We start from the raw sequence: 26,902 nt of genomic DNA, 5'->3' as shown, positions 1-26,902 counted from the left end.
GTTTTTTATGTTAAAGTTCTTTATTATTGTCATGTTTGTATTGTTTTTTTTATGTGCTGCATTGGCAACAAGCATTTCACTACACCTAGATCCAAAGATCCAAGATGGCGTCGCGTGCACAACGCGAGGCTCTGCGTCTCCGTAGTTTTTGCAATTTAGTTTTTTTTCTGTTAATAATTACCTTAGTTTTCGCCCGGAGCACTCGAGCGAAGACTCTGTACGGCCGTCAGGAGCTACTGGAGCTCGGCCATCTCTACACAACGAGCCCCAGAAGCGACTTCCAACTGCCGCCGGAGATCGCCAGGACACCGTGGTCTAGCGGGCCAGCTCCCCCGACAGGAAGTGCCCGGAGGCGGCGCAGGGACCGCAAACAAAGACGTGGGAAGCGGGGACGCCATCGAGCTAGGCTGAAATCAAACCCGCACCAGCCAGCTCTGCCCAGCATTTTCCTCGCGAATGTCCGGTCCCTGGTGAGTAAAATCGACGAACTACGGCTGCGGATCACCACACACAGACGGATCGCCGACTGCAACGCCATGGTCTTCACCGAAACATGGCTCAACGATAACATCCCGGACAACGCCATCGAGCTGGAGGGGCGCACTGTTTTCAGGGCCAACAGAACAGTGGAGGACTCCGGTAAGACCAAGGGCGGCGGACTGTGCATTTATGTGAATAACACATGGTGTACGGACGTTGTTAGGATTGTTAGTCACTGCTCTGCTGACCTGGAATACCTGATAATAATAATAATAATAAATTTTATTTAATGGGCGCCTTTCAGACATCTCAAGGACACCTTACATAGTAATCGGAATAACATATAATCGGAATATAACAAGTAATAAAGACATCACAGAGACACAAATTAAAAACAGAATTCAATCCAAAAACAGAAAATCAAAAACACAGTGTGAAGAGAGAGCAGCGGCAGCCAAAGCGCGCCAGCGTCCACTCTCTCTCCACGGCAGCCATCTTGGACACAGACCTACAGGACTACAATTAGACAAAAAAAATCATCCCCCCACAGTGGATAGCACTGTGGAGGAAGGCACAATGTCCAGTCCCCACCCCATGTTCACCCCAAAGTCAGGCCTATTGAGGCCACCGCAATTGCCTCTACGGAGGCCCGATGTCCCTGGCCGTTCTCACTGGGTGGTCTTGCCCCGGCATCGGGAGAGTCCTTTCGGCGGCTGGGCCACCTGGAATGGCCGCTTCCTGGTTGGAGCCCGCGGCTGCCGAAGCCGACAAGGCCGCGCCGGTTTGGAGCTCCCAGGCTCCCGATGAAAAAGTCGGCGCCGCCTCTCCGCACTGCCGCCTCTCCGCACGCCGCCTCTCCGCTCCGCAGACCCGCAGCCCGGAGATGTTGCTCTCGGCGGTCCAGCGCGGCGACCCAGGCAAGGCGTCGCCCGCTCCACTCCGCTCGCTCCAGCGCTTCAACGCTGTGCCGCCGCCGAGGCCGAGGTGCTGGGCGGTCCCCGCCAGGAAACGGCGCTCCAAGCCCGCAGGTAGGCCACGAGGACGGGTCGACGGGCAGCCCGGAGAAAAGGCTGCCACACCGACCAGGTAGGGACCTAGAAATAAAGTTTACACCTACCCCCCACATTAAAAAGACCATATCCCCTACAAACAAAAAACAGGACTCACTAAAAACTATTAAAAAAACGAATTTAAAACGGACGGCTGCTGGCTAGCAGCCGTTCACCAAGATGGCTCCTCCTCCTTATGATGATAAAGTGCAGGCCCTTCTATCTGCCCAGAGAATTCACATCGACTGTTATCACTGCAGTCTATGTACCCCCGGACGCTAATGCCAGGGTAGCAATGGAAGAGCTGCAAGCTGCTATCAGCAAACAACTAACTGCACACCCAGAGGGGGCATTTATTGTTGCGGGTGATTTCAACCACTCCAACCTTAAAACTGTACTCCCCAGGTTCCATCAGCATGTTTCCTGCCCAACCAGAGGAAACAATATTCTGGACTTAGTATATACTAATATTACTGAAGCCTACAAAGTCCTCCCCCTCCCCCACCTTGGACAGTCTGACCACCTCTCTCTGTTCCTGCTCCCCAAATACACACCTCTGATAAGACGTGTGAAACCTACCGTGAGGACAGTGAAGGTTTGGCCTGAGGGGGCTGTCTCTGTTTTACAGGAGGTACACAAAAATGCTGGAGAAACTCAGCGGGTGCAGCAGCATCTATGGAGCGAAGGAAATAGGTGACGTTTCGGGCCGAAACCCTTCTTCAGACAGGAACAGTTTCAGCAAACAGACTGGAGTCTGTTTGCCACCCAGGCCACCTTTAACTCCCAAGTGGACATCAACTCATACACCTCAACAGTTTTAGACTATATAAAATTCTGCACTGATAACGTCACTACCCACAAAGAGATAAAGACCTTCCCTAACCAGAAGCCGTGGATGAGCAGGGAGGTCAGACTCCTGCTGAAGGCTCGCAATGCCGTTTTCAGATCTGGCAATGCTGAGGGATACAGCTCATCCAGGGCCAATCTGAAAAAGGGAATTAGGAATGCTAAACTCAATCACAAACGGCAGATTGAGGAGCACTTCCAAAACAACTCCGACCCCAGGCGCATGTGGCAAGGAATCAAATCCATTGCCGATTACCAGAAAGTTAACGCCCCCCCCCCCAGACAACGCCTCCCTTCCTGACGAGCTAAACCATTTCTATGCTCGCTTTGACCGGGACAACAAAACTCCAGCCATCAAAGTTGCTCCACCCCCGAATGAACAACCCCTCAGTCTCTCCACCTCTGCTGTACAAGATGCACTGAGCAAGGTGGATGAGCACAAAGCTGCCGGCCCCGATGGCATCCCTGGGCGGGTGCTCAGGGCATGTGCTGGACAACTATCCCTGGTCTTCACTGACATTTTCAATCTGTCACTGGCCCAGGGTGTTGTCCCCACTTGCCTCAAGACATCAACCACCGTGCCAGTGCCCAAACAATCAGCTACAGGGAGTCTCAACGATTTCCGCCCAGTGGCACTCACCCCTGTCATTGCAAAGTGCTTTGAGCGGCTGATCCTGGCTCACCTCAAAGCCAGCCTCCCCCCCACACTGGACCCCCATCAGTTTGCCTACCGGACCAACAGGTCTACAGAGGACGCCATATCGGCGGCCCTACATTCTGCCCTGACCCATCTGGACAGCAATAACACATCAGGATGCTGTTCATTGATTTCAGCTCTGCCTTTAACACTGTCATCCCCGCCAGCTTGATCACCAAACTCAGCGGACTTGGCATCTCCACCTCCCTCTGCAATTGGACACTGGATTTCCTCACCAACAGACCACAGTCTGTTAGGGTCAACAACCTCACCTCCTCCACTATAACACTGAACACCGGCGTGCCACAGGGCTGTGTGCTCAGCCCTCTCCTCTACTCCCTCTTCACCCATGACTGCATCCCTAAGAATGGCTCCAACGCTATCATTAAATTTGCCGACGACACCACGGTGGTAGGACTGATCAGTGACAACGACGAGTCAGCCTACAGGGATGAGGTCCAGCACCTGACAACCTGGTGTGCCAACAATAACCTCGTCCTCAACTCCAAGAAGACGAAGGAAATTATTGTTGACTTCAGGAAGATCAGAGGGGGCAGACATACCCCCATCCATATAAACGGGACTGAGGTGGAGCGCGTCTCCAACTACAAATTCCTCGGGGTACACATCTCGGAGGATCTGTCCTGGTCCTTCAACACCTCCAAGCTGATCAAAAAGGCACAGCAGCGCCTTTACTTCCTGAGGAGGCTCAAGAAAGCTCACCTGTCCCCCCAGATCCTGACCAACTTTTACCGCTGTACCATCGAAAGCATCCTGACCACCTGCTTCACGGTATGGTACAGCAGTTGCACTGTAGCTGACAGGAAGGCACTACAACGGGTGGTGAAAACCGCTCAGTACATCATCGGTGCCCCGCTCCCTGCCATGGATGCCCTCCACCGAAAACGGTGTCTGAGACGGGCCAGGAAGATCATCAAAGACCTCTCCCACCCCAACCATGGACTGTTTGCCCTCCTCCCATCAGGGAGGCGGTACAGGAGCCTCAGGTCTCGTACTAGTAGGATGAGAAACAGCTTCTACAACAACACTATCACATTGCTGAACGCGGAGTCCCGCCGATAGATTTCTCCAGTCTCTCCGTCCACATTGTTTGCTTATTCTGTATTTTTATTTCTATATTGCACTATTACTACGGACTGACGCTAAACTGCATTTCGTTGTACCCATACTTGTATTTGTGCAATGACATTAAAGTTGAATTGAATTGAATTGAATTGAATTGAATTGAATGTGACTAATAACAAAACCTTTGAACCTTTCAGAGTGAAATTTGATTTACCAAACAGTCATACCAAAAAAGCAACAAGATACAAATCTAAATAAAGATTAAATAGCGGCGTGTGAGAATCCCTAGGGCATGCAGCATAAGCAGAGAATCCACAGTCATCAGTTCAATGTCCGGGCCACGCACACACTTTTTCACCGTAGTGTGACCAGAGTTGTACCGACCACTGTCACTCTCTCTACAGGACTTGTGGCGACATCAGCATGTGTTATATATGCAAAAGGAATTTCACAGTTGCATATGTGACAAAGAAATCACTATTGAACTATTCACCACCAAATAGCTTTTACATCATCTGTAAAGCATGTTTATCATGCCTCCTATATTTAGGTCCAAATCATCATCATGTATTATAAATAACAAGGGACATTTAGCCCTGTGGAACTGGTAACAGGCGGACTGGCTTATGGTCACAGCAACACTGTCAAATTATACCCTTAACCTCCAGCCATTGAATCAATATTGAAGCCAATCTACCACTCTCTCAGTGATCACATGCCTTTTTCTAGAAACCTGGGTTACCACAGAGTTTTGTTCCTGGGAACTGTTTATAACCAGAACAGTTTGTAAGTTATAAATGTGGCCACTTGGCAATATATTTAATTTTAAAAAAACATAGGCCAACCAAGGGAAACCAGTTTAAACCAGGGAGATTAATTTAGCCATTCAGATATTTCCACAGACCCCATGCACACAGCAAAAAAGATGTCTGCAGTCACATCCACCCCTCCCCCCACCTGCAGCTAGCAAACCCATCCTCCCAGTCTTCCAAACACATGTCCGTATGTACAGACAGTATATAAATTGGATGTTTCTAACCTGGGGTGGATTTGGAATTACTTTTTTGATCAGCCTGCCAAATGAGACATTGTGAAAAGCTTCAGTAAAGTACACATATATCACCTCAGATGCACTGCCTTCATTGAACTTCCTTATTATCTCAAACAAAATCAATTTGGTGTGATATCACTTCTTAAAAAATAGCGAGGATCACCCCTAAGAGATCCCTTTTTAAACCATAATGCAACATTAGCATTCACCATTCCGCTAAACAGGACCATTCCTGTACCTGGGGAGTAGTCAATGGATTCACTATCCTTCATGTCACATAGAATGAGTTTGATAAGGGCAATACATATGGGGGAAAAGGGTAACTAGAGAGAGAGTGGGACTTCTCAGGAATCCACAGAATCCACAGGAAATGGGCAAGGTCCTAAATGAGTATTTCTCCTCTATATTTACCGAAGAGAAATACAGTAGGACGGAGAAAATTGGAGGGGTCACTGGAAAAGTCTTGAGACCAGTCAGGGTTACCGTCGAAGAAGTACTGAAGGTACTGTCGTATATGAAGGTAGACAAATCCAGGGCGTGATTAGATACATCCGAGAACAACTAGAGAGTAAATAGCGGGAGCCCTGGTTGAAATTTACTAGTCATCCTTAAATACAGGAGAGGTGCCAGAATACTGGTGGGTGGCAAATGTTGTGCCTCTTTTCAAGAAAGGCTGCAGGGAAAATGCTGGGAATTATAGGCCGGTGAGCTTAACATTTGTAGTTGGTAAATTACTGGAGAGTATTATGAGGGATAGGTTATACAGGCATTTGGATGGGCAAGGGCTGATTAGGGATAGTCAGCATGATTTTGTACGTGGGAGGTCATGTCTCACTAATCCAATTGATTTTTTAGAAGGCGTGACCAAAAAGGTTGATGAGGGCAGAGCTGTTGATGTTGTGTAAGGCGTTCAACAAGGTTCCGCATGTTAAGCTTCTCTGGAAACTTAGATCGCATGGGATCCAAGGAGAGATAGCTGAATGAATAGCAAATTGGCTCCATGGAAGGTAGCAGAGGGTGATGGTGGAAGGTTGGTTCTCTGACTAGAGGCCTGCAACTAGTGTTGTGCCGCATGGTTCGGAGCTTGGCCCGTTACTGTTTGTCATCTACATCAATGATTTGGATGAGAACATACAGGGCAAGATTAGCAAGTTTGCTGATGATACAAAAGTCAGTGGTTTTACAGATAGTGAAGATGGTTGTGAAAGACTGCAGCAGGATCTGGATCAATTAGCCAGGTGGGCGGAGGAGTGGTTGATGGAATTTAAACAGAAAAGTGTGAGGTGGTGCATTTTGGGATGTCAAACAAGGGCAGGACCTACACAGTAAATGGTAGACCTCTGGGTAATGTTGTAGAGCAGAAGGATCTAGGAGTACAGATGAATGGTTCCTTGAAGATCGAGTCGCAGGTAGATAAGATGGTCAAAAAGGCTTTTGGCACTTTGGCCTTCATCAGTCAATGTATTGGGTACAGAAGTTGGGAGGTCATGTTGCAGTTGTATAAGACATTGGTGAGACCGCATTTGGAATATTGTGTTCAGCTATTGGCACCATGTTATAGGAAAGATATTGTCAAGCTTGAAGGGGTTCAGAAAAGATTTACGAGGATGTTGCCAGGACTAGAGGGTGTGAGCTATGGAGAGAGGTTGGGTAGGCTAGGTCTCTCTATTCCATGGAGCGCAGGAGGATTAGGGGAGATCTTATAGAGCTATACAAAATCGTGAGAGGAATAGATCAGGTAGATGCACAGAGTATTTTGCCTAGAGCAGGGGAATCGAGGACCAGAGGGCGTAGGTTCGAGGTGAAGGGGACAAGATTTGATAGGAATCTGAGGGGTAACTTTTTCACACAAAGGTTGGTAGGTGTATGGAACAAGCTGCCAGAGGAGAAAGTTGAGACTGGGACTATCCCATTTTTTAAGAATCAGATAGACAGGTACAGTTAGACTGCTGTATGAGCTTTATTTAGCTCACTTATGAGCCCATTCCTTCTCTCCAGTTGCTGCCTGATCCGCTGAGTTACTCCAGCATTTTGTGTCCATTTAAGCTAGCATCTGCAGTTCTTTCCTACACATACAAGCTTTATTTAGTATTCATTTGAAATATGAACCAGTTTATCACAGATATATTTTTCAGCAAGTAATGTGGTTTGAATTTCCACTACCTTCAAAATAGAATACAATGGATACAGCAACGGTGTATGAGTGTGTGGATAGACACAAAATGCTGGAGTAACTCAGCGGGACAGGCAGCATCACTGGAGAGATGCAATGGGTGATGTTCCGGGTCGAAACCCTTCTTGTATTCCTGCAGCCTCAGGTTGTTTTCAATAATGAAAAATTTGCTTCAGCAGCTGAGGCTGTTCAAAAAGACATGGATTTCACTCACTTCCAATGGAGACAATTGTGCTGTATCATCAATCACTCATTACAATGTTAATGTGGCAACCTGTAATATCAAAGTTGATAAGTGGTGACATATAGTTGTGTGTACTCTGCCTGTATTAATTCAAGGTTATGAAGTGATTACTTTGCAATTCTTTGGTAACTGCAAAAAATAGTTTAAATCAGTGGAGTGTGGCAGACAAGAGAATGTTCAAGGACCAATTGCTCCAAAATTCTTGCGCACACAAGATCCAGGATGTTCTGCTCTATAAATCTGAAATTGTGTAATTCATACCTTGAGAGCCCTTTATGCTATTGCAGTGTCACAGATCAAAACAGAGAGGTCACATGCCTGGCCTGGTGGTGGAGTATTGGGAGAAACTCCCATTCCTGTCTAATGCATGAATGGTCTGCATTCTCCTTGGGCCATGCACATGTGGGGGAAAATTAAAGAATGGCACTCTTGCATGCATTGGCTGTCATTTATACGTCTTAAATTGCAGTCTTCGCAGCCCGACCAGTGGACTCATGAACTGCTTCTCCAAACATAATTTCATAGATGCTGTGTCACACCTCAGGCAATTGAGGAAATTCAGAGTGTCTCTGAGGATCCTCCAGTGCTTCTACTCAGCGGCTGTGGAAAGCACCTTGTCCGGAAATATTACAATCTGGTTTGGGAATTGCTCTGCCCAGGACAAGAAGGCTCTGCAGAGAGTAGTGCGTTCGGCCGAACGCACTATGGGAACTTCACTCGCCCTCCCCTGCAGGAACTATACATCAGGCGGTGCAACTCCAGAGCCAATAAAATCATGGGAGACCCCTTCCACCCCTGCAATGGACTGTTCCAGCTGCTATGGTCAGGCAAACGCCACCGTTGCCATGCTGTGAGAATGGAGAGGTTGAGAAGAAGCTTCTTCCCAGAGGCCATTAGGACTGTAAACTCCTACCTCACCAGGGACTAACTTTACTGTACCTAACAACTGCTTTTTTTTTTTAATTGCTGTTTGTTTCCCTTTTTCCTTCCGCCCACAATATTTAATATGGAAAAGAATATGTGATTCTGTTACATTCTGTTTGTAGTTTGTTTGGTTGTTTGTTTGTTTGTCTTTTTGCACAAAGGCCGCGAGCATTGCCACTTTTCATTTCACTGCACATCTCGTATGTGTATGTGACGAATAAACTTGACTTGACTTGACTTGACACAGCACACATAGAAATACTATCACACTGTGCAACATCTAGGTCCATGTGTAAGAATATCTCCAGCTGTGACACGTCACGTGCTATTAATTCTACTGAAACAGTGCAGTTTTGGTTCAGTTTAGTTTAGTTAAGAGATGCAGCGCGGAAATAGACCTTTCGGCCCACCGGGTCCGCGCCGACCAGTGACCCCCACATATTAACACTATTCTACACACACTAGGGACAATTTTTACATTTACCAATCCAATTAACCTACAAACCTGTACGTCTTTGGAGTGTGGGAGGAAACCGAAGATCTCGGAGAAAACCAACGCAGGTCACGGGGAGAACGTACAAATTCCGTACAGACAGCGCCCATAGTCAGGATCGAACCCAGGTCTCCGGTGCTGCAAGCGCTGTCAGGCAGCAACTCTACAGTTGTGCCACCATGATATAATAATAGAATAATGATAATAGCAATATGATAATAGCATAATGATAGCATAATTCAATATGATGATAGCATCACTTGTGATTTGATTTATCTTTTGTCCATTCCATACATTGTGGGTTAAGCAAATAATAATAATAATAATAATAATAATATATCTTTTATTGTCATTGCACGTCAGTGCAACGAGATTTAGTGTGCAGCTCCACTGATGTACAAGAAAGGTAAATAAATACAATACATAAATAAACAAGCTGAATTGATTGACGTGACCATCTGAGGGAGACTGTCCAAAGGGGGTGGGTGGGGGGGCACTCATTAGGGCCGGTTCAGAGCCGCTATAGCTCTTGGGATAAAACTGTTCCTGAGTCTGGAGGTTCGGGCGTAGAAGGCCTTGTAACGTCTGCCGGAGGGAAGTAGTTGAAAAGACCGTGGCAGGGGTGTGATGAGTCCTTATGGATGCTGAGGGCCTTCCTGAGGCACCGCGTGTGGTAGATGCCCTCCAAGGCTGGTAGCTCTGTCCCGATGATCCTCTGCGCTCTGTTGACGACGCGCTGAAGAGCTCTCCTCTCCGCCTCCGTGCAGCTGAGATACCACACAGAGATGCCATACGTTAGTATGCTCTCTGTGGTGCAGCGGTAGAACGTTGTCAGCAGCTGTTGGGGCAGACCAGTCTTTTTTAATGTCCTCAGGAAGAACAGTCGTTGCTGTGCCTTCTTGACCAGCGCGGCGGTGTTTGTGGACCATGTGAGGTCTTCTGAAATGTGAGTGCCCAGAAACTAAGCTGGACACTCTCTCCACACTTTCCCCATAAATGGAGATTGGGGCGTATTCTCCAGAATGGGACCTCCTGAAGTCAATAATCAGCTCCTTGGTCTTGGAGGTGTTTAGTGCCAAGTTGTTATTGGCGCCACCAGTCCGCCAGGTTCTGCACCTCCGCTCTGTATTTTGTTTCATCACGTTGGTGATCAGCCCTAATCACTGTTTGTCGTCTGCAAGCTTCACCATGGTGTCGAATGCAGGGACACAGTCCTGAGTGAAGAGGGGAGTAGAGCAATGGATTAGTAACAACCCTGTGGTATAGTGCCGGTGCTCAGGGTGATGGTGGGGGAAAGGTGCGGGCCCAGTCTCACTGCCTGCGGAATCCGCTCCGTAAGAAATGGGCAGGATCCAAGCGCATTTCGGTGATTCTGATATTTAGCTGGTGGAGTTTGGTGGTGAGCTTGGTGGGGATGACCAGTATTGAATGCAGAGCTATAGTCAATGAAGACCTGCATACTCACATACGTGCCCTGTCTGTCCAGGTGAGTCAGATACAGTGTGAAGGGCCTAGAGAGATGGCATCCTCTGTCGATCTATTTACCCTGTATGCAAATTGATGGGAGTCCAGTGAGGCAGGGATGCTGGATTTAATATGGGAGAGGACCAGCTTTCGAAGCCGGTGAGCTTAACATTTGTAGTTGGTAAATTACCGGAGAGTATTATGAGGGATAGGTTATTTTGGCATTTTCGGCAAGGGCACTAGGGATGGCATGTTTTCAGCACGTGGGGGTCATTGTCCAGAGATAGAAAGAGAGGGAAGATGCTGGTGAATTATAGGCCAGTGAGCTTAACAGTAGTTTAATACTGGAGAGTGTTAAGCTTCTCTGGAAACTTAGATCGCATGGGATCCAAGGAGAGATAGCTGAATGAATAGCAAATTGGCTCCATGGAAGGTAGCAGAGGGTGATGGTGGAAGGTTGGTTCTCTGACTAGAGGCCTGCAACTAGTGTTGTGCCGCATGGTTCGGAGCTTGGCCCGTTACTGTTTGTCATCTACATCAATGATTTGGATGAGAACATACAGGGCAAGATTAGCAAGTTTGCTGATGATACAAAAGTCAGTGGTTTTACAGATAGTGAAGATGGTTGTGAAAGACTGCAGCAGGATCTGGATCAATTAGCCAGGTGGGCGGGGGAGTGGTTGATGGAATTTAAACAGAAAAGTGTGAGGTGGTGCATTTTGGGATGTCAAACAAGGGCAGGACCTACACAGTAAATGGTAGACCTCTGGGTAATGTTGTAGAGCAGAAGGATCTAGGAGTACAGATGAATGGTTCCTTGAAGATCGAGTCGCAGGTAGATAAGATGGTCAAAAAGGCTTTTGGCACTTTGGCCTTCATCAGTCAATGTATTGGGTACAGAAGTTGGGAGGTCATGTTGCAGTTGTATAAGACATTGGTGAGACCGCATTTGGAATATTGTGTTCAGCTATTGGCACCATGTTATAGGAAAGATATTGTCAAGCTTGAAGGGGTTCAGAAAAGATTTACGAGGATGTTGCCAGGACTAGAGGGTGTGAGCTATGGAGAGAGGTTGGGTAGGCTAGGTCTCTCTATTCCATGGAGCGCAGGAGGATTAGGGGAGATCTTATAGAGCTATACAAAATCGTGAGAGGAATAGATCAGGTAGATGCACAGAGTATTTTGCCTAGAGCAGGGGAATCGAGGACCAGAGGGCATAGGTTCAAGGTGAAGGGGAAAAGATTTGATAGGAATCTGAGGGGTAACTTTTTCACACAAAGGTTGGTAGGTGTATGGAACAAGCTGCCAGAGGAGAAAGTTGAGACTGGGACTATCCCATTTTTTAAGAATCAGATAGACAGGTACAGTTAGACTGCTGTATGAGCTTTATTTAGCTCACTTATGAGCCCATTCCTTCTCTCCAGTTGCTGCCTGATCCGCTGAGTTACTCCAGCATTTTGTGTCCATTTAAGCTAGCATCTGCAGTTCTTTCCTACACATACAAGCTTTATTTAGTATTCATTTGAAATATGAACCAGTTTATCACAGATATATTTTTCAGCAAGTAATGTGGTTTGAATTTCCACTACCTTCAAAATAGAATACAATGGATACAGCAACGGTGTATGAGTGTGTGGATAGACACAAAATGCTGGAGTAACTCAGCGGGACAGGCAGCATCACTGGAGAGATGCAATGGGTGATGTTCCGGGTCGAAACCCTTCTTGTATTCCTGCAGCCTCAGGTTGTTTTCAATAATGAAAAATTTGCTTCAGCAGCTGAGGCTGTTCAAAAAGACATGGATTTCACTCACTTCCAATGGAGACAATTGTGCTGTATCATCAATCACTCATTACAATGTTAATGTGGCAACCTGTAATATCAAAGTTGATAAGTGGTGACATATAGTTGTGTGTACTCTGCCTGTATTAATTCAAGGTTATGAAGTGATTACTTTGCAATTCTTTGGTAACTGCAAAAAATAGTTTAAATCAGTGGAGTGTGGCAGACAAGAGAATGTTCAAGGACCAATTGCTCCAAAATTCTTGCGCACACAAGATCCAGGATGTTCTGCTCTATAAATCTGAAATTGTGTAATTCATACCTTGAGAGCCCTTTATGCTATTGCAGTGTCACAGATCAAAACAGAGAGGTCACATGCCTGGCCTGGTGGTGGAGTATTGGGAGAAACTCCCATTCCTGTCTAATGCATGAATGGTCTGCATTCTCCTTGGGCCATGCACATGTGGGGGAAAATTAAAGAATGGCACTCTTGCATGCATTGGCTGTCATTTATACGTCTTAAATTGCAGTCTTCGCAGCCCGACCAGTGGACTCATGAACTGCTTCTCCAAACATAATTTCATAGATGCTGTGTCACACCTCAGGCAATTGAGGAAATTCAGAGTGTCTCTGAGGATCCTCCAGTGCTTCTACTCAGCGGCTGTGGAAAGCACCTTGTCCGGAAATATTACAATCTGGTTTGGGAATTGCTCTGCCCAGGACAAGAAGGCTCTGCAGAGAGTAGTGCGTTCGGCCGAACGCACTATGGGAACTTCACTCGCCCTCCCCTGCAGGAACTATACATCAGGCGGTGCAACTCCAGAGCCAATAAAATCATGGGAGACCCCTTCCACCCCTGCAATGGACTGTTCCAGCTGCTATGGTCAGGCAAACGCCACCGTTGCCATGCTGTGAGAATGGAGAGGTTGAGAAGAAGCTTCTTCCCAGAGGCCATTAGGACTGTAAACTCCTACCTCACCAGGGACTAACTTTACTGTACCTAACAACTGCTTTTTTTTTTTAATTGCTGTTTGTTTCCCTTTTTCCTTCCGCCCACAATATTTAATATGGAAAAGAATATGTGATTCTGTTACATTCTGTTTGTAGTTTGTTTGGTTGTTTGTTTGTTTGTCTTTTTGCACAAAGGCCGCGAGCATTGCCACTTTTCATTTCACTGCACATCTCGTATGTGTATGTGACGAATAAACTTGACTTGACTTGACTTGACACAGCACACATAGAAATACTATCACACTGTGCAACATCTAGGTCCATGTGTAAGAATATCTCCAGCTGTGACACGTCACGTGCTATTAATTCTACTGAAACAGTGCAGTTTTGGTTCAGTTTAGTTTAGTTAAGAGATGCAGCGCGGAAATAGACCTTTCGGCCCACCGGGTCCGCGCCGACCAGTGACCCCCACATATTAACACTATTCTACACACACTAGGGACAATTTTTACATTTACCAATCCAATTAACCTACAAACCTGTACGTCTTTGGAGTGTGGGAGGAAACCGAAGATCTCGGAGAAAACCAACGCAGGTCACGGGGAGAACGTACAAATTCCGTACAGACAGCGCCCATAGTCAGGATAGAACCCAGGTCTCCGGTGCTGCAAGCGCTGCCAGGCAGCAACTCTACAGTTGTGCCACCATGATATAATAATAGAATAATGATAATAGCAATATGATAATAGCATAATGATAGCATAATTCAATATGATGATAGCATCACTTGTGATTTGATTTATCTTTTGTCCATTCCATACATTGTGGGTTAAGCAAATTGTGGCACAGTAATTCTTGAAGTGGAAGTCTAATACATTGATAATGTTTATAAATAGTATTTATGTGGTTGATTGTTCCTTTTGAGTGTTTTAAAAAATGACAGTTTTCTGCCGGTCATAAGTGATAAGAGCAGAATTTGGCCATTCGGCCCATCAAGTCTACTCCACCATTCAATCATGGCTGATCTATCTCTCCCTCCAATAAAAGGGGGAAAAAAATCGGGAGTGTGTTTATTCCTTCAGCAAGTTACCATGATCAGGAATGGAACACCTGAAATCATGATGGAAAGCAGATTCATTTATAACTTTCTAAAGAAATTTGATTGAAATGTGTGCTTTTAAAAAAAAGAGCAAATGGAAGTAATGGTCTAACTGAAAAGCTCTCAAAAGAACTGGCACAGCCACTCCAGGCTCAAAGATCCCTTCTGTGCTATGTATCAGATTCTTTGATTCCTTGATTCCCCAGAGATCTTAATAAAAGATGCAGGGTTACAGTATATTTGAATTTCTCCAAAACTGATGTGGGAATTGAATTTTAAATTGTTGATTGACGAACTGACAACGCTGCAAACGTCACGCTATCTGGCGATGAGCATGATTGCTGCAGGGGAGAAAGAGAACGGGCTTTGAGGTTTAATGGTAAAAGCTTACTGTCAAGGACAATGAAGAAGCCCATCTGACTTTGGTGCAAGGTTTTGGGCAGACCTTGAAATGCAACTTTTCCGGCTGGGGTGTGGTCATAAAATCAATCAACACACTGTGGATGCATTTGTGAAGCTCTGTGTATTGACCAATATCACAACTTCCATGACAACATAAGTAAATGTCAATAGCAATTTGAGGTTCACACTGCTGCCATCCTGACCACAGATATCATTGTTCAGAGGTTTTCAGGGTTGCTCTCTCTGACGTTCAGCTATCTGCCATTACTTTCAGACAATGATAATAGTTTTACCATTAGATGTTGAAGCCAGAAGATTACAGCTGGGAATGCAGCATATTGTTGTGACACCTCTTTTGTATTTGTGCATTGCACATTGCTGGTGAAATATTTTTGATTGGATGGGGGTGGGGTGATCAATCTGCACTGCTCCGTTCATCCATCTACACCAATACTCACTCACGCCCCCCCCCCCTCTCCTGTCATTCTTCCATGCATACCTTCCCTTTTACCTCTTCCCACCATCCAGAGATTCAAGTTTACAACAGTGGTATGAATATTGATTTCTCTAATTTCAGGCAACACCTGCATTTCCTCTCTCTCCATTCCTCTCCCACCCAAGTCGCACCAGCTTCTCATTCACGCCTAGCTAACAATGGCCTGCTTCCTTTATCATTGATACTTTTTTGCATATCTTTTATTCATTTGTTCAATATCTCTCAATATCTTTTGTTTCCATTTCCCCTGGATCTCAGTCTGAAGAAGGGTCTCAACCCGAAATTCCTTCTCTCCAGAGATGCTGCCTGTCCCACTGAGTTATCCAGCATTTTGTGTCTACCAAATATCCCTTCCAGGTGAAGCAACGATACACTTGTACCTCTTCCCATGTAATCTAATATGCTCAGTGCTCAGGGTCTGCTCTGTCCTACAATGGAGAAACAAAGTGTAGATGGAGGGATTCTGTGCACCTGGCACCCAAAGGTGATTCTGAACACCAGTCGCCCTTCAGCCTAATTTTCCATCCAATCCCCACCTCCCTATCTTTGGTCTCTTGAACTGTTCAACTAAGTTCAAGGCAAACCCAAGGAACAGCTTCACATCTTCCAATTTAGCAGTCTATAATCCTCAGGAATTAATATTGAACTTAACAGCTTCAAATAACCAGATTTTTCAGTTTGTAACAATACTGCCTACGTCTGATTCAAGGTCGGCAACATGAAACGTTGAAACATTTTGGCTCCACAGGTGCTGCCTGCTTTGCTGAATGTTTTCAGCATTCTCTGCGTTTATCACAAATATTCTGACACACTCGTGACTTTCAAAATTAATCTAATGAAAACATCGCCTCTTGATTCTCAACAAGCCATGTTCCCCGCACAGGGTGAAGGGTCAATTTCCCAGCCTGAGAGGGGATGCTGGCGCCTCCTTTGTGGCGCCATGAAGAGTCTCTCGGAGCTGCTCTGGGCAACCGGCCGCACACTCGGGTGAGCCTCAGGTGCTTGATGCTGATGGTGGCGTGGGAGCCCGGGACTTTGTGGGACACACCGGTACGTTCCCGGTTTCGTGCCGGCCGCCCGACTGCACCCACTGGTGCCTTCAGTGCTTGCCTTAGCTATGATTTACACAGGTGCGAGTTCAGGCCAGGTGAAGCCAACAATGTGGACCATCAAACCGGTGAGCATCTATGTCCGGTCTTTCACAAGTGCTCACGCATTGCCTGCGTTCCAGTCGCCTTTCCCAACTTCAACTGGGAGGTTCCTTCCAATGGACCAAGTGCATGGATCAGGATGGGCCTGTTCGACTTCATGCACTGGCGGTGGGGCGGAGTTGGCGAAAGGGGAGATGCTTATTTAACTCAATTTGTTGGGTCGTCTGGTGAGTTGTAATGTCAGAGGGTGTGAGTGATATTTACCAACAATGAACGCCTGGGTAGTGATGAATGGACAAGTATTCCAGAGATGCATCACATTACAGCATTCAGCATGGGGGAGGCAGGGAGAGACAGATCCTTTACCAATTATCAACCACCTATTTTCACTCATCTCATTTTATCCACTGCACATTCCCATCAACTCTCTGCAGATTTAATCTTCTTCTTCTTACGGATGGCGTGCACAGCCTAAAGTTGTAGGACAACTTGTTCTATGTGATCTATTTGTTTGTGCACATCGGGTTGATTGCCTTAGTCGAAACAGGGTGGACCACGTGAAGATTGCAAGCTCCCACCCCTGCAGATTTAATCACTCACCTACACATTAGAGAGCAATATGCAGCACCCATTAACCTCCTGACCCACACATCTTTTTTGGGCTGTGGTAGAAAACCAGAGCACCCAGGGAAAACCGACACAGTCATAGAGTACATGCAAACTCCACATAGGCAGCACCAGAGGTGGGGATGGAACCCAGCTGGAGCTGTGAGGTAGCGGCACGACCAGCTGTGCTACTGAGTTACCAGCTCTACCCCTATGTTGCATCTGATCTGTTCCAGGCCTAATGCTGCAAGCAAGGGCAGTGTGCTCCCATGCAAGCTAATTTCCAGACAAAGTTAATCCTTCATGTTGTTTAATGAAAGTTAAATGTTAGTGCACAGTTTTCTATCACTCAGATAAATTCAGAAGGGGTATTGATTGCCTCATTTATCTGGAGAAATTTGCATTCACGCTTTTGTTGGCATTTGTATCATCAAGATGAAAAGCAATGACTGTTGCTTTATGGGGATTTTACTTGAGCCAAAATATCCATTAGAACATTCACCTCTGATCTTTTAAGTGCCTTCCCTGGTAGTGCAGCTAGTTGAAATGCTAAATTGTAAATCCAGTTAAGGGGTTGTCCCACTGCGGTGGCCTAATCCGCAAGTTCTGGCGAGTTTGCCCTCGACTCATACTCGCAGCATGGTCGACACGAGGTCCTAGGAGCTTTGTAGCTCACCTTCATGCTCGAGAGTAGTCCCGCGTACTCGAGGCCTCAGCAAGGTCGCGGCGTATTTTTCAACATGTTGAAAAATGCCCGCGAGTCAAAAAAAGTCGCCATGGAAAATTCGATACTTTTTTTACTCGTAGGTTTAGTCGAAGTATGTCGTAGTAGGTCGGCGTGTTAGTCGTAGGTAATCGAGGGTAATCGAAGGTAGTCTTCAACATAGTTGAAGGGAGGTCGAAGGAGGTCGTCTTCACTCTCCACTATTCAGTGTCCAATTTTCCCGATGCTAGTCGAAGTTTGTCTTCAACATAGTCGAAGGAGGTCTTCAACATGACATTTTTTCAAACTCTCCTAAACTCGCCAATTAGGTCGCCGCAGTGGGACAGCCCCTTTATATTGGGTTCAGTCCCCATCTCTAGTGCCGTCTGTATGAAGTTTGCATGTTCTTTCTGTGACTGCTTGGGATTCCTCCATGTTTCTCCCCTCCTACAACCCCAAAATTAATAGAATAATCCACCAAATTGGTAGATTAATTGGCCACCGTAAATTGCCCAGTTGTGCAGATGAGTGATAGAATATGGGGGAAATTGATGAGAATGGGAGGGGGGGAGGAGGTAGGTTTAGGGTATAGGGAAAATTAATGAGAGATTAGGGAGAATTGTTTTGAGAGCTGGCATAGACTTGATAGGCTAAAAAAAAAACTAATTTTATAACTTACAGAAACCTGGTAGGTTCAATGAGATTAATGGTAGATGCTTGTCTCACTGTTGGTAGCATGACACGGTGCAAGATACTTGAGCATTACCAAGCTAATATTGAATAACCAGGGCAAGTTGACATCATTGCTCAGGTGAAATCCTGCTTGTTATTATTAGGCACGTGTTTGGAGGTGAGAAATTGGCATCAGATGTTGCGTTGAGTTTAGTTTATTGTCACGTGCACTGAGGTACAGTGAAAAGCTTTTGTTGTGTGCTAACCAGTTAGCGGAAAGACAATACATGATTACAATTGAGCCATTCACAGTGTACAGATACAAGACAAAGGGAATAGCGTGAATAATGTTTAGTGCAAGATTACGCTAGTAAAGTCAAATCAAATATAGTCGGCAGATCTCTAATTGTAATAGGATGGTTCAGTTGCCTGATAACATCTGGGATGAAACTGTCCCTGAATCTGGAGGTATGCATTTTCACGGTTCTTTTGCCCGATGGGAGAGGGGAGAAGAGGGAATGGCCAGAGTCAACTCGTCCTATACTATGCTGGTAGCCTTGCTGAGGCAGCATGAGGTAAATGGAGTTGATGTCTCGACCAGACTGAGGATAGTTACTGAAAGGCTACGCCAGTCCTGCACTACTTTTGACAGTCAGTTTTAACATAAGTTGTAAGTGCAAAGACCTGGTTACAAAAGCTATGGTTAGGCTGGTATCCTGCTTATTTGTTGAGAATTATTAACCCAGCGAGAGGCCTAATTCTCCAGATTTTGATGCATTCTAGGTATTTGTGAGTGTGCCGTGAAATGACATTGGGCTTAATTTTCTTGGATCATTTGTCAGTTTGCCAGGTTTGAGTACAGGGTTGAATATTGCCTCTCACCATATCTTTAGTGTACATGGAACATACCATGCAGAACAGTACACAGGAGCAGGCTCTTTACCCCATAATATTCTTGCTGAACATGGTGCCAAATTAAACATTCCCTTCTGCCTGCACATGTTCCATATCCCTCCATTCCCTACATTTTCATGTACCCATCTAATAGCCTCTTAAACGCCTCTATTGCATCTGATATCATGTCCCACGCATCTACCACTGCATAAAACAAATGTTTTTCCCGCACATCTCATATAAACTTTCTCCCTCTCATCTTAAAGGTATGCTCTCTAGTATTTGACATTTCAACCCTGAGCAAAAGGTTCCCACAGCGGGCGCTGGACGCTCTCCTCCGCAGGACTCAGATTCTCCGCTTTCGGTTTGGTGATGTCTCCGACTCCGTGCTGGACCAGGCCACTTCTGGCCCCTTCGAAAATTTTGTCCGGTTGGAGACCTCTGCCGGCCACTTACAGCGTCCGTCAGCTCCAGTAAAGACGCAATGGCACAGGAAGAGGCGGACCGTCCCGGGGATAGATAGGTATTATGATAGTGTATATACTGTGCATATACAGTGTATATAATATAGTGTGCATTTATAATATTAAAATATGTGCAACAGCATTGTCTGTAATGAATTATGTGCCTGATACAGTTTTAAAGTATCCTGTAATATTCTCCAGATTTAAGTAACATGACTATTGGGTTCCTATGAACCAATCATATGCTTTCTAAAATTTATTTTGCAGCTGATTTTTTTTTCCCCATGAATTCAAATTTCTAAGATTTTCCAAAATATTTTGATTTATGTAATTCATAAAAACAAAATTAAATGTATGCATCAAATGAACATTTGTTATTTATAATAACTAGATTAATCTTAACTTCAAGGTCACAGGCTCTCAATAGCTTGGGCCGAGAGATAATAATGTGCCCCAGAACTATGATTGTGCGCTGAATTACAATTGTGTAGTCAGAACATGTACAGTAGCTCAACGTTCCCAGAATACTTTAGTACCTTTCACTCAGTCACACTTATGACATTTTTTCATTAGCTTTCAGCATCTGCTCTTAACAACATTCCTACAGATCAATGTGAATTGCAACAGGATGAAAGATGACAGCGGGTTACTGGCATAATACATTGGTTCTTATTCTCTCCACAGGCGCCATTTGCTGGAAATCGGTAATTATTTCAGATATCATGTTGGTGATCATTTCTGGGTGAAATCAACCCAATCATGTAAGTAGATGGGGTGCTGTCATCAGGTTTCACTCCTGCATCTAATGATTCTCATACTCCTGTATCTAATGTTTTTTCCTGCCTTAGATATATGTACCTAACAACCTCGATTAGCTTGAAACATATGCTTGAAGACTTCCTGACATAAATTGTTGTTCTTGTGCCTGTAAAACTATTGCCACTGTTTTATAATCATGAAAAAGCAAGGAGCTCATGCCATTCAGATGTCATGGAAGAGGTCCAAAATCCTGGAGGAACAGTGCATCAGGCAGCATCCCTGGAGAATATGGATAGGTAACATTTCAGGTTGTGGTTCTTGAAGAGGGTCCTGAGTAGAAACGTCACTTATCCATGATCGCATGGGATGCTGCCTGACCAGCTGAATATTCCAGTATTTTGTGTCTTTTCATGGCAAACCAGCATCTGCAGTTCCATGTTTCTACCATGTAAAAGGCCACTCAGTTTGCAATGGAAGACAACACAGTGCAGCTCTGAAACCCACAAGAGACCACTCACCCACCCAAAGGGCTCAGGCTGTGCTCGAAATAGTAAAAAGTACTATTTGGAGGATTTGACAACTGAACTGTCCTGAACAGGAAGAATTCCTATGCTCCACTCTGACGTGACCTTGTATTCATTGTTTTCTTCCCTATTCCAGCCAGTCTCTGTCTCAGTGCTGGGTATGAAGCATATAACTCTTTTATCAACACTAAATTCTCATATCCAAGTGCTCATATCAAAATCCAAGTGGTCACCATTTTAACACATCTCTATGTAGAAGTCAGAAAGCCACCTTTGCATCATGGCGAGTTGTGGGGGGGTGGGTGGCAACTTTATACTGCTGTGTCATTAGATGGAGTGTAAGCATTAGAGGGCAGTATTTATAATTCTGTAAAGATTTAGTTGAAGATAACATCATATTTTTCTCCAGCACCCCTCCCCTGGCCATTGATTCTCCCTGCTGGTATTTACCTCACCTACGTACCAGCAGTTCATTGGCCTTCTCTGAGAATCGTAGTGCTCTATTTATGTCCTTTCTACCCTTTCTTTTCTCCATATGTGCCATGATGTCTGTAGTTATGTCTTGATGCCATGGGGAGTGCGCCTTTAAGGACTGGCACCCTTCTCTGATTGCTGTGAAGCAAAAAAGCAGCAACAGCAATAAATTAAGAGTGTTTTATCAGGAACCATGTGGGCCACAGTTTAACAATTCTCTTTGGGTGCTAAATTTGTTGCACTCTGGTTTGTAGCCAATTTGCTGATCTTTGTGGAGGGAGTTGATTTGGTGCCAGCCCTACACAGAATATTGTTTTAGCCCAGCAAAAAAAGCAATCTAATTTCTAGAGAACATTCCACACCATTTAGGACTTTTATATCTTGACTTATACATTTTATAAAGTACATTCTGTGTAAAATAAAAGAAAGAGAAAGGGTGACCATTAATGTCTGTTTACATTTCAAAAGGAAATAAGTAAAGTTGAAACCATCTGTGTTTGTTTGAGCTAAAGAAAGATCATACAAAAACATTGAACCTTGAGTCAGTTTGCAGTTTTTAACATCCGTAAACACAGGGAACACAGTAACAATAGAACATAAAATAAAAAGCAGCCACACTGTGTGCGAAAAATGTTGATACACCTACTAGACTGATGTTGAAAACTTTGTTGGGAAGTAATTTATTCTGTGGATAAATTTGTGAGGGGCAATTATCTATGCAGAGTGTCTGTCTGTGAGAGTGAGAGAGAGATGTAGTGTCAAGAATATATTTAATTTTGTAGAGGTTACCTTGGCATATCAGGTGACAGCATTATGTTTTCTTGCTCTGGACTTCTGTGATCAGTCCACAGAACGAAAGTCACTCATCTCCTGGACGTTTCCAATAATCATCTCCAAGGTATTCTGTCCTTAAATAAGTCGTCAATATTGGACACAATACTTAAACTGAGGCCTGATCAATATTTTAATCCTTGTTCTTTTTACTTAAGCCATATTTAATTAATCCATCAATATTAATACCTTCTTAGCAATATTCTCAATGTGATTCTCTTCCTAACCCCCCACCCCCTCCCCCCACGTGCACTTAATTTATGTAACCTTGTTATTCTTCCCGGTGAAATAATTAAGGCTTTCTTTAAAGTGCCTTGCCATATCAACTAAGATGAGCTCAGTTACATCTCTCACCTGTGAGCATCTTAAGACCAGAAGGAAAGCATTTATGAAAATGATTTTGTTGTCATCAATGGTTCAGGATGTTTAGAAAGTTATAATTAGCAAAACTGCAGTTGTCAAATTCAAACAATATTAAGAGCTAAGCTTCAAGGCTCTTTAAATCAAGTGTAGAGGGAGCAAATGGATTTAGTAGGACTGGATGTTACAATCCCTAAGCTTTTTCACTACAATTGACATTCTTGGGGATGACCACTAGGTGATTTTGCTAACAATCAGACACATCTTCAGTTGTGCACCTCAACATCACTGGGTGTTTCGGCCTTTTATCATAAGACACCCTCAGTCGAGGCAGGCCCACCGCAGGGTGATCAGACCTGGGTGTGTGTCTTATTGTTAGCCTCTAGATGGTCACGTGGCAGCCCAGACAGGATCTTTCCTCTTCAGCCACAGCCAGTGACTGCTCCGTTTGGCGGCATTGGCAAGTTCTTTTATTGCCCTCCTTTGTGCCTGCCCTTTGAATGGTCTCCCACTCTAATGGTGAGAAGTTTAAACACAATTCTGAAATTTTTGAATAAGACAAAGAAACACACTAGAAAAAAAGTGCATGGCTTTATTTTTAAACTGCCACCACTGTAAAGGCACTAGCATTGACACTTTATCATTAGTCACAAACATGAATTGTATCCTTGCATTGTTTGTTCTTACTGCAGCGTTGCTGCCAAATTTACTTAAAAAAAACATGTCATATTTTAAAACTAAACACATCGGCTTTGTACATTCTCCACCATGTAGCCACGTGCAACATTTAAACATTTCAAGATCATCATTATTTTTAAATCACTGCATGAACTCTTCAAAATAAAACTAAACACGAGTATTGTTTAATTTACAGTGCACTCATTGTTTTATTACAAACAGAGCCCAAATACACAATGTCATAGTGCTAATGGGACTCTTTGTTACCATGGTGCTATTTGAATTAAACTTGACTTTGGATGAAGGTGTAAAATGCAGTGAGTGTGGCCACCTCTCCCGGTTTCCATTAAGTCCAATTTCTCTCATGCAATCAATATTTGGCCACTTGATGGAATAGTATGAACAATGTTCACATAGGCAAGTAAAAATGCAAAAGCTAATTTTCTATAAATAATGATGCTGTACAATCTCTACGACATATAAATTTGCAGGAGAGTTGTACATACCCTCTTACAGGATTACAATTTTTGGATTAGACCCCAATTATTGCTGAGACATAAATATTTTAAATTAATTTTTATATCAGGTGGAGATGATCTACGCAGCCTAGTATTTTCGAAACGACCATTATAATATGTCATAGTTATACAGCTACAATTACTTCTTCTATACACTGACACAAAGATGACACACAGATAAGTCTTCTAGTCTAATACATTACTATTTTCTAAATCTTTTAAAACTTTACAAGCTCCATCAATTAGTCCAAATTGTCATAGCTTATTACAAAAATGAGTACATGCTTACTACCTCATACAAATGTTTGACTCTCTTTTCTATTAAATAGCAAAAGTTATTTTTAAGTAAATAACAAATCTTCTCTGTAAAATATATTAACAAAAACAATTTCATCAAAAATGATTCAATACAGAGTAAAAAACAGTAGAAATGCAGGTTTTTTTCAGTTCTAAAACAAACTGCACATAGATTCTCCTTCATCATTCTAAATAGTTAAAAGTGAATAGCAGTTTAATTATCACAGAATTCCCATACTTGCTTTGACATCAAGTGATACATTGATAGTTATAGTCATGGCGGGGAAACAGGCCCTTCAGCCGAATTTGGCCATGCCAACTAACATGTCCCATCATCACTAGTCCCACCTGCCTGCATTTGGCCTATATCTCTCCAAACCTGTCTTATCCGTTTATCTATCCAAATGTTTTTTTTAAATTTGATGTGTAAGAAAGCTTCAGTGAATATATAAAATAATATCCAAATGAATTTATAAGATTAGAAATTAAGGTTGGTTCTACTTCATTAAACAATGGAAAAAAACGATTACCAAGATGTTAAAGTTGAATTAAAGAATGTGTAGTGGGATTTGTGAATGGGGAGTTGGGGTTAAATAGTTTAAAGGTTTTACTCAAAGATGTGGATAAATATTTGAATTGAAATTGTACTGTACTTACTACATTAGTGGCAAATTAATAGAAAGATGAATTAGTGACTGTTAAAACAGCAGAAAGTAGAATCGTGTAAGAAAGCTTTTAGTATGACAGCTACAGTAATAGCAGAATTTCTGGCTTATTGTGAAACATTTTTGTGTTTCCAAAAATCATATATAATTCTTCACTTTTTCTTGTAGACTTTAAAAAATGCTGCAACACATATTTATTTTGATGCCCATTAATATGGAATAATTAAGTGAATATTAAAAATAGTTTTGAATTTCCTCCTTTCAATAATTTAAGAGAAAGATTCTGTGCTTACACAAACTTATTTTCAGCACTCCTAAACTTGTGCTTTGGCACTAAAAATGTCAAGTGCATACATCCTGTTGAACTGTTAAATCCACCGTGTAATTCACTGATGCTCTTATGTATTATAATCATATTATTCTTTACGAAGAGTGCAAAAAATTACTCAATTTTTATTGTAAATAGTAAAAATGATTGGAATACTAAATAAGCATAATTATTCAAATGGATTATTTGACCTATCTTTTCAAACATAACATAATACATTTAATATGTTCACAACATCATACAATTCATATTCTGTATTACTACATATTTCTTTAGCCAAGTTCATTTTTCCAGTAATTAATAAAGACAATCTATTTAAAAAATAATTTATGAATAGTAGAAAGCTCATAAATATCGGATGGGTAGGAGGGATTCCATGCATTGACACAACAAAATAACTTGCGCTAAGCTCACCTGCTCCCTCAGATATTTACAAATATTGATTTGTAGAATTAAATATAAAGAATCCCTGTTTCACAATTAAATGTTGAGCGATATATGCCCTCAGAATTGCTACCACTATTAACTGTGGAATATTCTTTTCATATGAACGTTGAAACAATCACTAAAATAAAATAGAAACATAAAAACTGTACAGATAAAGAGAATATTTCCACATCTGGATTTTTTTTGTTCCAGTTTGAGAAAAAATGGTTTAACTATTGTTGATTCTGGTTTAATCAATCACAAATGCATTATTTTAGAAAAAAAATTAGTTTACATCTGATATTAGCTGCAAAATGTACATGTAAGAATAAGATATTGTTTATTTCATTAAATTAACATAAAGTGAATTTTAGGTAGTATTTAGATTCATGCAATAAAATATACTATTTCCAATTCTTCTACTTTTCAGCTTTATCAAAGTTTTAATTAAAATTCCCAACAGAATGGCCTAAAATCTCATGAGATTTCAAACACAAAATGAACCTCCAATCTTCCAACATAATGAGTTCTCGATTACATTGGTAAAAAGTTGAAGGGAAAATGTTTGGGTCATAACTGGAAAAAATACTTTGTTGTATCAGATAAACAAGGTCTTACACTTATTTGCAATCTCTTTTGCAAAATTAAATCTGCCAAGGAAACACAGTTGCAGTTCTGAATACCTTACTCCTTTCAAAATACTCTAAATCCAATCAAGATAATTACCCTCCAATTCGACTTATCTATTCCCATCCAAATGTTCCTCCTTTAACCCCAATTGCTCCAACCCAGTATGATCATACTTTTTCTGATCTGAATCCGAGTCTCCAGTCCTAATATTTTAGCTACCTTCTATCCAACTCCAAAGATCACATTCCTTCCATATTTTTATTTTTCATTGTAGCACTGACATGCAACTTCAATAAAATCTGAATCAGTAAAGGGTAAATCACATATTCTCGGTAAGCTATTTTGGGCTGTTGCCCAGGATCACCTCTCATCCACTAGTGACAAATATGAATTTTGTTTCACACGTACACAAAATTTCACTCTGTTTGATTCATAATAATAATACTAAACATTTAAAAATAGCATTAAACACAAAATGTTATCTGCTTATCAAGGGCCAACTTTTTTTAATTAGGAAATGCTTAGTGGAAAATTGCAACCATTTCATGAGCTAATAGCACCAAATCTTTTGCTTTTTCAAAACCAAATTGCAGCATTCAGTCAGAATGTGAAATGTATTTATCTACATTTTTTTTGCAGATAAACAATTAGGGCCTATATTTCTCCCCTATTTACTGGATTACAA

The sequence above is a fragment of the Amblyraja radiata genome, chromosome 5 (genome assembly GCF_010909765.2).
Source record: "Amblyraja radiata isolate CabotCenter1 chromosome 5, sAmbRad1.1.pri, whole genome shotgun sequence".
Taxonomy (NCBI): Eukaryota; Metazoa; Chordata; class Chondrichthyes; order Rajiformes; family Rajidae; genus Amblyraja; species Amblyraja radiata.
This window is presented reverse-complemented; position numbering follows the sequence as displayed.